At 37.7% G+C, this 12,596-nt stretch overlaps 1 protein-coding gene across 36 annotated transcripts in view; it reads right to left on the bottom strand.

Annotated features, from left to right (window-relative positions):
- Nucleotides 1-12,596, bottom strand: part of mbl (muscleblind) — a 228,494-nt gene that overhangs the window by 154,081 nt on the left and 61,817 nt on the right. For 11 of the 36 annotated variants that reach the window (XM_064682204.1, XM_064682201.1, XM_064682202.1 and 8 more), the window contains exon 1: nucleotides 2,958-4,016. The exons of 1 other annotated variant lie outside the window; for it this stretch is intronic. The gene's annotated coding sequence lies outside the window, so the exon portion shown is untranslated. Of the gene's footprint in view, nucleotides 1-2,957; nucleotides 4,018-12,596 lie in introns of those variants that run through there. 24 more of the 36 variants (XM_064682185.1, XM_064682187.1, XM_064682181.1 and 21 more) reach the window with 7 other exon arrangements.

Genomic DNA, 12,596 nt, shown 5'->3' on the forward strand with positions numbered 1-12,596 from the left:
GGCGCATCATTCAAATCGCAATTTCAAATGTCGTCGTTTGGCACTTGAAAAGCTCACAAAATTTGTCGTGAGTGACTTTCAAGTTTGTTTGAGGGCGGCGAAGACAAAACGAATGAAGTAAAATTTGTATGAAAAGCTTCATACTACAGCTATTGATATTTATTTATTGTTGTTAAAGAGGGGTGTCGGGGGGGGCGCAAAAAGGCCACAAATGCGAATGCTGGGCAATATACCATATTTTTTTGTTTTCTGTGAGAGTTTGGCATGACTTTTTGGGCGAAAAATCGAATCGATTAGTCATGCCAAGTCCTCAGACTTGAGAGTTTTGTTGGTCTCTCGGCCTCACCTCTCACATTTTAGTTAAGTTGAGTTGTGTGTGTGTTTTTTTTTTCAGTTTTTGTTCAGTTTTGGGGTTCATTTTGTGTTTGGCTTTTTTGTTTAAGACCGAATGACTTGTCAGTGGCGTTCGAAAAGACGAATATCGGCATTCAACAGAGACAGAGCAATTTATGTGGCATTTTCCAAGCGATTTCGTTGGCTCATTTATTAAGTTTTGACAGCTTTTGAGTGAGGGGCAGCAAAGAAAAAAAAAACAATAAAACAGAAACAAATATGAATGGAAAGCGTCAAATAAAGCAAATGCTTCCAACTTTTGCTTTCTTTTTGAGGAGCTAATTCAATCCAAAGGAATGTAAACAGAATCAATTACAGCATATTATAATAAAATAGGAAAAGATGAAAATAAATGAAAACTGTAACCGAAAACCCAAAACAACTGGTTGGGAGTGAGAAGTACAACTCGAAAAACACATAAATTTCATGTTTACGACCCAAAAGTAACGCCAGAGGCCACACGAGAATCGGAATCGGAATCCGAATCCAAATCAGAACCAGAAACTGAGCGCGAGCTCGAACTCGACGACAGAGGCCGCCGGCTTGAAAAAATAAAACGTGACTTTTCATAACAAAAAACAAAACAGTAAAAACAAACAACAATGCGGAATATCTCGCGCTTGAATCTCGCAAAGAGAGCGCAAAAATAATTTCAAAAATAAATAAATAAATAACAAATAAAAAAGGTAGGGAAAACGAGTGCGTAGCCTGGGCCTTGCCCGGCATTACTTAGAGCTATACAAATAGACGAATTTGCATTAAATTTAAGCATGTTTTTTAATTGAGTGAATATGCGTGTGTGGGTGTGTGTGTGTGTGTGGCCAACTTAAAATTCAGCTCAGTTTCTAGAGCGCTTCACAAGCCAAGTTTATGGACATAAATAGAACTAGCAGGGGCCAAATGATTAATTAATAATAAAGTTCATAAACTTCGAAAGATGACTTCATAGAAGTACATTCTTCTTCATATCTTTATAAGTATATATATATATATAAGTATATACACACATATTAATTGTGGTTTACTTTAGCCGCAACGCAATAATACGTAACACCATAAATGTATATATGTATGGGTATTCTTTTTTTTTTGCTGATAAACTACATTTTAATGGCTCACACAGTTCATTAGCCCCCGCCAAAGACGGATTCGCTTCGGGCCATTTGTATGTTTGCAAGAAATTATTGCCTTATAGGTAAAACTTAAATCAAACGATTTACAAATTAAGACAACAATAAGTGTTTAAAAGTTAGGATGACACCTCCAAGCACATTAAAGGGAAATACATGTTTACAAATAACACAAAGGAACTGCTGGAAAGATCTGACATAAGAAAGAACCGAATTCGTAGAAGATATCAATTTAGTTTAACCAAAAACTTGGACTGAATTATTTTTACTTATTATCTTATCTCAAAACGCAACTAAATTTCGAGTAAAAATTTCCATTTTAAAACAATTGTTAAATTGTATTCACATTTACAAAATGTTATAAGAGAAAATGGCGTATGTTTTATAAATTACATTGTTCTTAATTTTCAACCTATCTATAGATACAATACATTAAAAATGTATAAAAAGAAAGATACTTGATCAAATTTCGTGGCTCTACCTTTAAAACTAAGAGATTTGCTCAAAAATCTGGACTTCGATATCGATTCTTATCGATTGCTTGGAAACGGGACAATTTATCGAATATTAAATGCGTACCGTACGGGCACTAGGAGGATCCTTTAATTTTACAACAAATGATATTGTACAACAAAGCGACCTAATCGTGCTAAATATGAGCTCAGATACAAAACTTTGGAATAACATCTTGGTGAAATAGAAGTACCTCTAATTGCGTGTGTTGCGTAACGTAAAATTGTTGCTTGTGTAGAAAATACTATATTTATATTCATTTGCAATGACATTAATCAAGAATTAAAGCAAAACAAAAAAAAATAAATTTATAAAAGTCTTTCAATTTTTAAGTCAACTTTTAAAGAAACAGAGCAACATCATGAAAAGAATATCTGATACAACTTTATCATACTATTCTTTAAACACATATGTCATATTTTTAGTTTATATTCAAATTCTTACATATTTCCTAGACTTGACGTAGTTCGAAAAAAGGTCGTGCTTTAAGCTGCCTTTTGCAGAGATTTTCCGGCTGTAACATTCAGCACTCAAATTTAGTTTATAATATCTTTGGATCGATTATTTATCCAATAAAAAGATATTTTCTAACAATAATTATTTCCGCTTCCGTTCATAAACTACTTTGAAGAGTGCGGAAAAAGATTGAAACTAAAAACCTTGGACCGTTAGCCTTAAACAGCTGTTTGCGCGTAGAGTTTTTACTGTACCTGAGCAAAATTTCATTTCAATTTTCAATTTAAGCACTTTTTAGACAAATTATTGTTTAACAACCCGATGAAAAGCTCAAATAGAATCTAATTAAAATTGAGATAAATAAAAATATGTCTGGGCTGAACTTTGGGTATGAGTCAAAAGTAACGGGAAACTTATATATAGAGGTATGTAAGTTATATACGTAAGTTACGGCTAGATAAACACCTTGTGCTGCAGCTGATGATGCGATGCGATTCTCTCTCTCTTTCTGGCCTTTCGCAGTTGTGGCTGAGTTTGTTTGATTTTGTTTTTTTTTTCTTTGTTGTTGCACTCAAAACTTACGCGTTGTTGTTGTAATTTTGTAACTTCTTTTGCACGCGGACAGCAGCCTGGAGGGGAAGAGCGCGAAGCAGCGGGGCAGAGAGAGAGCGACAGCAGAAGAAACGCGTTTTTGGGCTTTTTTTTCGTTATATTATTTTTCTTGCTTGCGGTTTTGCTGACTTTGCAGTTGTTGCTGTTGCTTTCGATGTTGCTGTTGTTACTGCGCTGGCTGACGTGACGTCATTAAAATGCCGGCATAAACATAAAGCGCTGCGCAAAGCTTGAGACACAATTTTGAAAGACACGGCAAGACACTCGAACTATTCGTTTTCTTTCTCTTCCACTGACACTAAAGACAAAATGAAGCGAGACACACGCACAGAGCGAGAGCGAGAGGCACACGCACACACACACACACGTGAGACGTCAAAAATTGACAGGCAACAACAACAAGACAGAAAAAAAGTCGCGCTGCTTTGCTTTGTTGTTGATAAAAACACACACACAAAATTCTTTTATTTTGTTGACAGCTGTTTGTTGTTGTTGCTGCTGCTGCTGTTGAAACGCGCGCGATTTTCATAAAATGTTGCTGTGCTGCTTCTTGAATTGGTTATTAATGTTGCATAATTTAATGCTTATATTCTTAACTGTTTTTACTTTTCTTCCTTTTCCTATTTGCGTTGTTGTTTTGTTTTACGTATATTACTCAACACTTGTTTTGTTTGTTTCTTTTTTTTTAATACTACGGGCAAGGCAACTCTGCACGATTTATAAATTTCACACAATTTATTTATTTTGCTGTATTTATTAGAATATTTCTGCTCGTTATATTTATTTTGAATAGGTTGCGAAAGCGTTTGTTGTTGCTGCGTTTAGCTCTCATAGACAGAAATTCTAAAAATTTATCAACAATATGCGCACACACGTCCGCCTTGCTCGGTGTTGTTTTTGCTTCTGTTCAAGCGCTGTTATGGCGCTGTTATGCACCAAAAATTCCAATCGGCAGCCGAAGCAGCCACTGCGGCAGCCGCTCTTTTGCGCTCTCACGTTCTCTGCACGGTCTTGTTGTTGCTGCTGCTGCTGTTCGGTCTGCAGCGAGTCCAGTGGCAGCGGCTGTTGCTCTTATTGGTTTATTTAGCTGGAGTGCGAACAAGCGAGTGAGCGAGAGAGAGAGAGAGAGAGAGAGCGCAACTGTTAAATTAAGAGCGCGCAAGTGTTGAGCGTTTGCATCGAGCTCAATATTTTGGAGTGACTCTTGCAAGGGATTGAGTGTGTTTATATGGGGTTAAAAGCAGCTGACTTGACAGCTAGCTAAGGGTTAAGTAGCCAAAAGTGACCCGAAGGGGCTGTGGACAAAGCCAAAGGCTTCAATTGAGTTCGTGTTGAGACTCAGCGGCAAAACTACTCAAAAGTGCATGGAGTACCTAATTTGAACAGTTAATACAGTTAATATATTAAGCAGTAAACTTATTTAGCTTTTTTCTAGCTACGAAAATTAAGCTCTTCTATTTAGCCACAGAAATCTAAAGGACCTCAAAGTCACCTTCAAATTGGTTCAATATTTCAATTTGGTCTCGAAAAATGCACATTAAAATCAACTCATATAGTTTTTGGTATTTATAGCCATGCAATGTTTTAGTTTGACATTTCGATGGGTGCCCAAAAATAGCCCAAAATACAACAAAAAAAATGCTGAAAGTACCGTTCATTTCGGACATTTTAGTGCATACAAATTTTGACATTTCTATGTCATAAATTTCAAACAAACATACACACACACATCTACACATGCACACCCCCACATAGAAAAAGCCATAGAACGAGATGCCATAAAAAGATACAAACATAAATGTACTTATTTATGTATTATTAAAAGTGAATGTAAATTGATTAGAAAACCAATAACAACAAGAACAACAAGAACACCAACAGCTGCTGTAAGCTAACAGAACAAGCACAACTAACAACAACAACAACAACAGCAGCGCAACGTGAAAGCAAACATAGAAGAAAAGACGCGAAGAGAGCGCCAGCCACATCAAGTGAGAGCGAGATCAGAACGCCCCCGCAGTGCCCATTTAACACGGGCGCTGCTGTTGTTGTTTTTAATAGCATTAGAAGTTTCTTATGCATGTGTATGTGTGCTTATGCGTGTGAGAGTGCTATTTATAAAATGTTTTCGATATGGAAGTTTGCTGTAGTCAAAGTCAATGCGGCCGACCACATGGAAGCTGGAACGGCTGCTGCTCGAGGGCAAGTGAAAGGTTGCGCTTTTGTTTTTTTTTTCTGTTGCTGTTGTTGCTGTTTTCTAAGAAGCAAAGCTCGTATGCAGCTTGGCTGCACACACACAAAAACACGCACACATACACATGCGCTGAGCCACCTCTGCACTCATTCATTATGCAAAAGCAAAGCAGAAGAAACAGAAAAAGAAAAGAGCAGACGATTTTTACTTATCCCACTTTTGCAGTTGGGCACATGCCAACACACACACACACACACTCACACACGTACACATAAACTGGAGTACGGCGAAGCGACTAAAAAGTTTTCAATGCAAACAGACACACACACACCTATGGGAAGCTGCTTGGCCAGGCAGCAAAGAGTTCGAAATCGAAATCGAGATCATTTCGTTCGGTTAGAAACAACCAAAAATTGTTGAGAGAAGTTTCAGGTATAACTGGCTATTAACTGGTTTGTTTGGGCAAATACTCAATGACATTTTGAGCTGTGAACACTTTTTACAGTTATTGTGATAAATATAAAAAAACATGTTTCGTAGATTAAAAATTGCGGTTTATAAACGTAAATTCAATTTAAATTAAATATATTTATAGATCCTCCTCCAGCATATTTAAGCTAAATGCTAAATTTTGCATGCATATTGAAAAACTTCTTATTCATAATAATAAAAGACGCTAAAAATATATTACCAAATGGATCGGCTTTATATATAAAGTGCATACAGAGTCGGAAGAAGTTACTAATTATCAAAAATGCACTTAATAAGCGCTTAAGTGAGAATAATAGGAAAATATTTACAAATCATAAAAATATTTGTAGAATTTATCTCAGCTCCGTCAGTATCTGGTTTCCTTTTGATGATTTTAGGGGAATTCCCCAGACAGATTCTCTTTTACTTATAAGTAAAAATGCACCCAAGGCACTTGACAAGATCATTAACAACACATTTGTCGGTTGTGTCGCTGCGGTTCGTGCGTTGCGTTGTGGGTTGCTCAGGGGGTCAGTTGTAGATACAGATACAAAAATATACACAGACTCCGCACACACTTCACAAAAAACACGACTTGAGCTGTAGGCAAAGATGGAGACGGAGACGAGGACTGGGAAACCGGTTTCAGGCAAAATCAAAAGTTGCGCAGACGCAGACGCCGACGTCGCAGCCGCAGCTGACCGAACTGAAGTTCGGTATTGGAATTGAAAGCAGCGCACAGGCAGATACATATGTATGTATGCTGCTTGAGCGGGAGCGGTGGGGGGAGTGGGAGAAGGAGCACAAAAGCAAAGTTTAAGTTTCGCCCGCCGATCGCTGGATGCTGTGGAAGCTGTGGAAGCACAAAAGTAAATCACGCAAATGCTGACCGGCAGCCACTGGAACTCGTTTTGTGCTGCACCTTTTGTGCCTGTTCCAAGAACGTGTTCAAGGCTTTGCCAGGGTGTGTCTGTCCGCGTGTGTGTGTGTGTGTGTGTGAGTGTGCGACCGAAAAAGGAAAAGGAGGTCGCTAAGGTAGCGCAAAAAAACGGGCGCACAGGGATTGGTGCGTTAAAAGAAGCAAGAGAGAGCGCATAAGAGAGAGAGTTAGCGCACGAGAGGTAACGCCTCTACAATTCTAATTAGATTCTAACGGCAAAACGACTCCCGCGGCTAATGTAATTCAAATAAGAATGAATCTTCATTAGGTGACGCCTGACACGCGAAGCCAAAGAGACCGGCGAACTGTGCGCCTGCATATCAATTTAGCAACTAGATATAAAACAAAAGCCACAGCAAACCAGTTAAGAGAGAGACAGACAGACGTACAGCGAGAGAGAGAGAGAGAGAGAGAGAAGAATGAGCCCCACAAAAAAATCAATAACAGAACCAGACGAGACGCTGATGACGTCGTCCTCGTTGATTATATGCATGCACACACACACACACACACACACTCGAGTAATTTGTATATATGTGTGCATTGTATGTATTGCAATATGTGAGTCAGCTTCCAGACGCCACAAGATCACAGTTAATAGCTAGACAGGCATGCGCTCTTCCGCTCCCGGTCTGACGATCTTACACTGTTTCTCACTCTCTCTCTCTGTTAAAACTCTTGCGCCTACGCACATGTGCGCCAGTTCGACTCGAGACTCTCATTGGCTTTGTTCCGCGCCCCCTTAGAGAAAGATCGGCGAACAAGATATACTCAGCGTTGCGCTCTCAACGGCCATTGAGCGCCATTTGCGCTGCTCTTGAGTCGTTTGGGCTCGCTCAACATTTCAAGTGCTCTTTGCATGTGCGTGCGCCAGCTAAATGTATTAAGTGTTCCCAGTTTTATGTGAGTGAGTTTCAGCTCAGCTGAGTGAAAGATTCCATTTTGGCTTTTGTTCTGCACAGGAATTTTACAGTTGCGCATTGCATACTTTGAGGTGCTGAAGAAGGGTATTGGGAATACTTTTAATTATTAAAAGTGTAATTTGTAAATTGTTAATTAAATTTATTTATCACATATCAATTTAATTAAATAAATATAATATTAATTGGAGTTTTTTAAAATATAAAAAAAAAAGAGAGAGAGAGAATTCCCATCATCTGACCTTTCCTAACATTTGTATTCTGTCATTTTAAAACAATATAAAAGCTTTTGAAACTGATTAATAAAAAAGTGGAAGTTGAAATTGACCGGATCCCACGGTAAAAAATTGAGTTTTATATTTTCTTTAAATTGATTTTTAATTCATTATAAGCTTTCAGATATAAAACATCTGTTTACATACTGTTAAAGTGAGTTTCACATTTAACATTTAACAGAGTGATGTAAACTTATTTGCCTAACCTATAAATCTTTACCTTAATTTAATGAACTCATAGTAATAAGCCTTTCTTTGATGTTGGCTTTTATTTTATGTAATAAGTCTATATAGAAAGATCTATTTCCTAAAGAACTTTAATCTGTGATAACAAAAATTATGCTTAACAGTGTGCACTTAACAGAGCGCTGTAAACTTTCTTTAATGAAGCCTTTATTAATAAACGAACGTAATCTAAACTTATTGGGCTAAATAAAAAGAAGCTCCGTTCAGATTTAAATTAGATAATAACTAAAAGGATCTTTAAATATGCATAACTCATAAAGAGTTTCAGTAAAAAATAACTAAAAGGATCTTTACATATGCAAATAACATTAAAAGTTTCACTACAAATGTTAAAGTGAGCGCTGTTAAACTGCAGGAATTTCAACAAATTTAAATTATTTAAACTATATTTTTGTTTAGTGTTACATGGTTCGTTGTGATTCTGAAAGTTATCTTCGAATCAATTCGCATCCATTTCGATTCAAGTTGATTTTTCATTAGTTTTCCTTTCGCCCATTCCAAAAACGGATTTCAATTATAGCCAATTAAGCGAGAAAGGACTCAAACGAGGAGGAAAACAAATCAACTGCACTTACATTGCAACATTAACGGAAGCCAAAGCAGATGCTACCAGCTGCAGACAATCAATACCCTTTCCCGCAGCCCCAGCCCCTGCGCCCCCTTCCTCTACCCCACACACACCGTGTTGGCCCCCTGTTTGCACCTTGACTACGTTTTTTTGGTTGCCCGCCGGCAGCTCCGGCAAAGGATAAAAACTTTTTATCCACTTTCGGCGGCTCCTGTCCTCTTCCCTTCCCTCTGCCAGTCCCCCATTTCTATGCGCCAAATGTTAAAACAAACAAACAAATAAATTAGTGTTCAATCAGCGTAATTTCTTTAACTGCCACGCCCACTCCGAATGCATCTGCCGCCGCAACGCCCCCGGCAAGTGCTTAGCTGCTTTTGTCTCCCTTTTTGGGCTGATGTGCGATTTTGTTGCTTTTAACTTGGCTCAATTGCAGCTGTGCAGCACGGCGAGGGGCTGTGCGCCTCGGCGGGGAGCGGGTAAGCGATTGACTATCCAAACTTTCCACCCACTGTGCAGCAGTTGGTTGTAAGTAATTAAGACTAAAGGAAGCGGAAGAACAAGAGCCAGACAAAAGCTGCCTGCAAAACAGGCGAAATTTTCGCTAATTTGGTTAATTTGAATTCGAATGCAGTTTGCCAAGAAGGGAAGTGCAAGGGGTGGAAGTGGCTGAGAGGGGGGTAATGGTAAGAAACGGCGGTAACTAGCCTGGTTAAAGGTGAATTGTTCTCGAGCCCGATAGAAATGTGCCCAACTTTTAATTGTCTCTACTCGCGAGTGCATTTGGCGCATTTGAAAAGCTAAATCTAAAAAGTTTTCACATTGTAATCGGATATCGATAATTATCGAACAAATTTAAAATATTAGAATGTTTGCAATCGATACTATCGGAGTAGTATTAAAATCAAAAACTATCGTAAGTAGTGTTGCATAACTTTCTAGTGGACTCATATGATAAAAAATTGTATTATATTATAAACTGTTTCCATCTGTTTTCCGACAATTGTGGTGGATTAAACTACTGTGAAAAATTGTACAGAAAAATAGTGTGTTTTTTTAAGATTCGACTTGAATTGAGAATCAATTAAATCAGGTTTGTTTATTTTGTAGCAGCTTTAAGTGTTAGAGAATGGAAAAAAAAACTATTTGAAGCAATTTGTCAAAGGAAAACACGCAACAAGCCAAAGCTAAACATAAATAAAAATAAAGCACAAACTGTCAGGCAAAACAAACTGGCCGAATAGAGCCCACCTGCCACGCCCACACACAAACATGTCTGCGGCTAGGTGTGCGCATGTGTGTGTGTGTGTGTGGGTGTGTGTGTGTGTGTGTGTGTGTTTCGCTTTTAAGCTGCCAAATCCGACAATTAAATTATTGCATGACAAAACATGCGCCGCAAAAATATTCAAAACGCGCCAAAAACAGGATGTAAACAACAATGGACATAAGGACGATGGGCCAAAGCACACTACAGGATGCAAAAAACCTCGAAATACACACACAAACACACAAACACACACACACGCACACACTAACAGGCACAACAGCAACTACAACGCGAACAACTACGATAAAAAAAAACTCCCTAAACCGAAACAAATTCATCTTCCGCAAAAAAGAGTAGCAAAAAAACTAACTGAGAAAATCGTAAAAAACGAAAATATACATAGACACACAGTCACACCCACACACACACACTTGCACACACTCGCACACACGCAGCCAGAAAAATGTCCCAATAGCAAGTAGGGAAGGCGTCACAGGCTACCGGAAAATGACGCGTTAGAAAAAAGCACATGAGAAGAAGAAGAAAAAAAAAAAAGCATGAAAACTGGAAAAATACAAAAATATAACAGCAAAAATATTTATGTACGAGTTGCCGAAGGCTAAATACCCTAACACTCATTTAAAATAAAAAAAAAATTTAGAGTATGCGATCTATTTAAATTCAGATTTGATATTTCTTAAGCTTAGTTGAGATTTTTTGAATAGTTAGGATTTTGTACGTTTGTTTCTTTGTTTTAAATAGATTTTAATTAAATTTAAAAAAAATTTGGGAACACAATTTAATTGAAATTTGGATTTTATATTTCTTAAGCTAAGTTCAGACTTGTTTAAAATAGTTAATTCTTTAGATTTCTCTGAAATTGATTTTATTTAAAAAACAACTGTAGGGAATATAAGGAAATTGAAATTAGTTGAGAGTATTTAAAAAATAGCAAGAGATTAATTTTTGGAAAGATATATATATAATATATATATAAAAAGCAATAGTTATTTAAAGCTAGGCTGCAATCAGATTTTAAGCCGAACCAGTTCGAACTTGTGCCTTCACTTTATTATTTTAACATAAGCCAAATCTTAATCCAAGTTAGTTGTTCAAAGAAATCTCCGAAGCCCAAACCGATCAATATTTTCTTTTTAAAAATTGCTTTGGTTAAACATGCCAAAAATTTGAGGGAAAGAAGATTTGTTTAAGCTATAAATAAAATATGCAATAATAAATAATTAAATATGGTTACCAACTATTTTAATTTACATTCAATTGAATACAAATTAAATTATCTCATTAAAATTTTGAAGAAATAAAATGGACAAGAATTATCGCAAATTTTTCTTTTTGGTTTGCAAAATTAAATATAGAGTCTATTGAGAAAACACACTAGCTGAAAGTGGAACGTTTTCCAGTCCGACCAAATGCTGGAAAATGATTTATACAAAGCGTTGCATATTTGGTGACACAGTTGCCATACCCTTGATGCAGGCGTATAAAAGAGAATAAGCTCAGTGGCGATAGAAGTCGCCGTGTCGCTGTGTGTCCTGCCGTTGTCCTGGCCCATGCCGCTTGCCAGACGTGCATATAGCTCATGGCAATAATTTGAAATTCGATTACCATAACCAAGTACTCGGAAAACACACACAGCGAGGCGGAGCGCGGGGCTGGCATATCCGATACGGAAACAGCCAGCAGAGAGGGGCAGGAGGCGGAGGACACACGTGAAAAGCCAAGAAAAACAAAATATATTTTCTGCGGCCTACGCTGCCTTTCTTTGTCTGCCAGTGTGTGTGTGTGTGTGTGTGTGTGTGTGTGTGCGTGTGAGTGTGCCAGGGGCTAAAAAACGGTAAATGGCGAAAACGTTCGTTAAAAGGTTGCCAGATCGTTGGGGGACGCGGCCAAAACTGTGGCCAAAAAGCCAAAACGTGAATATATCAGAATTTTGAACAAACAAGTCGCAAAAAGGAAAATAAAAATCAAATACTTTTTGTGTGCGGGCCAAACTATGACAGACAACACACAAACACAGCTGACACACACACACGAGTGTGTGTGTGTGATTCTCTCTCTCTCTCTCTCTCTCTGCTTGGACAGTAGAACCAAATGCAGTTGCTGGCCACAAGTTCAAGCGAAAGAGCCGCCGCCTGCCCATTAACTCAACCCAAAACGTTCGTTTCCAGTCAAATCAAAAGGTTCTTTGAGGGGCTTTTGGTATGCCTGATGGGCAGGTGGGCGTGGTTGGGCTGCCGTTTGATAATTTGCAAAATGAATTTGCAAATAGCGCCAAAATGAGAGAATTGCAACCAGCTGCAGCTCGACTTTGCCCTCAACAGTGGAAATGCAATCGATTTGAGTGTGGCCCAATTTGCAATTAAATTTACATTATTTTGGTATTTTTTTACCCAATCAAATTTTATTGTGCTTAGAAGCAATAACTAAAATAAAAGTATATAAAACTTTGTTGATTTAAGCATTTGCTTTAAGGAAAGCATAATTTAATTGACAGTGTGACCAGCGCGATTAAATAATTTATATATTTAATGCATATATTTAATGCACCTTTGTTTATTTTATTATATTAGCTCTTATTTTATTCTCTCAGTTT

Source organism: Drosophila montana, unplaced genomic scaffold, assembly GCF_035044405.1.
Source record: "Drosophila montana isolate Dmon_TW-CO22-7 unplaced genomic scaffold, ASM3504440v1 contig_2438_1, whole genome shotgun sequence".
Taxonomy (NCBI): Eukaryota; Metazoa; Arthropoda; class Insecta; order Diptera; family Drosophilidae; genus Drosophila; species Drosophila montana.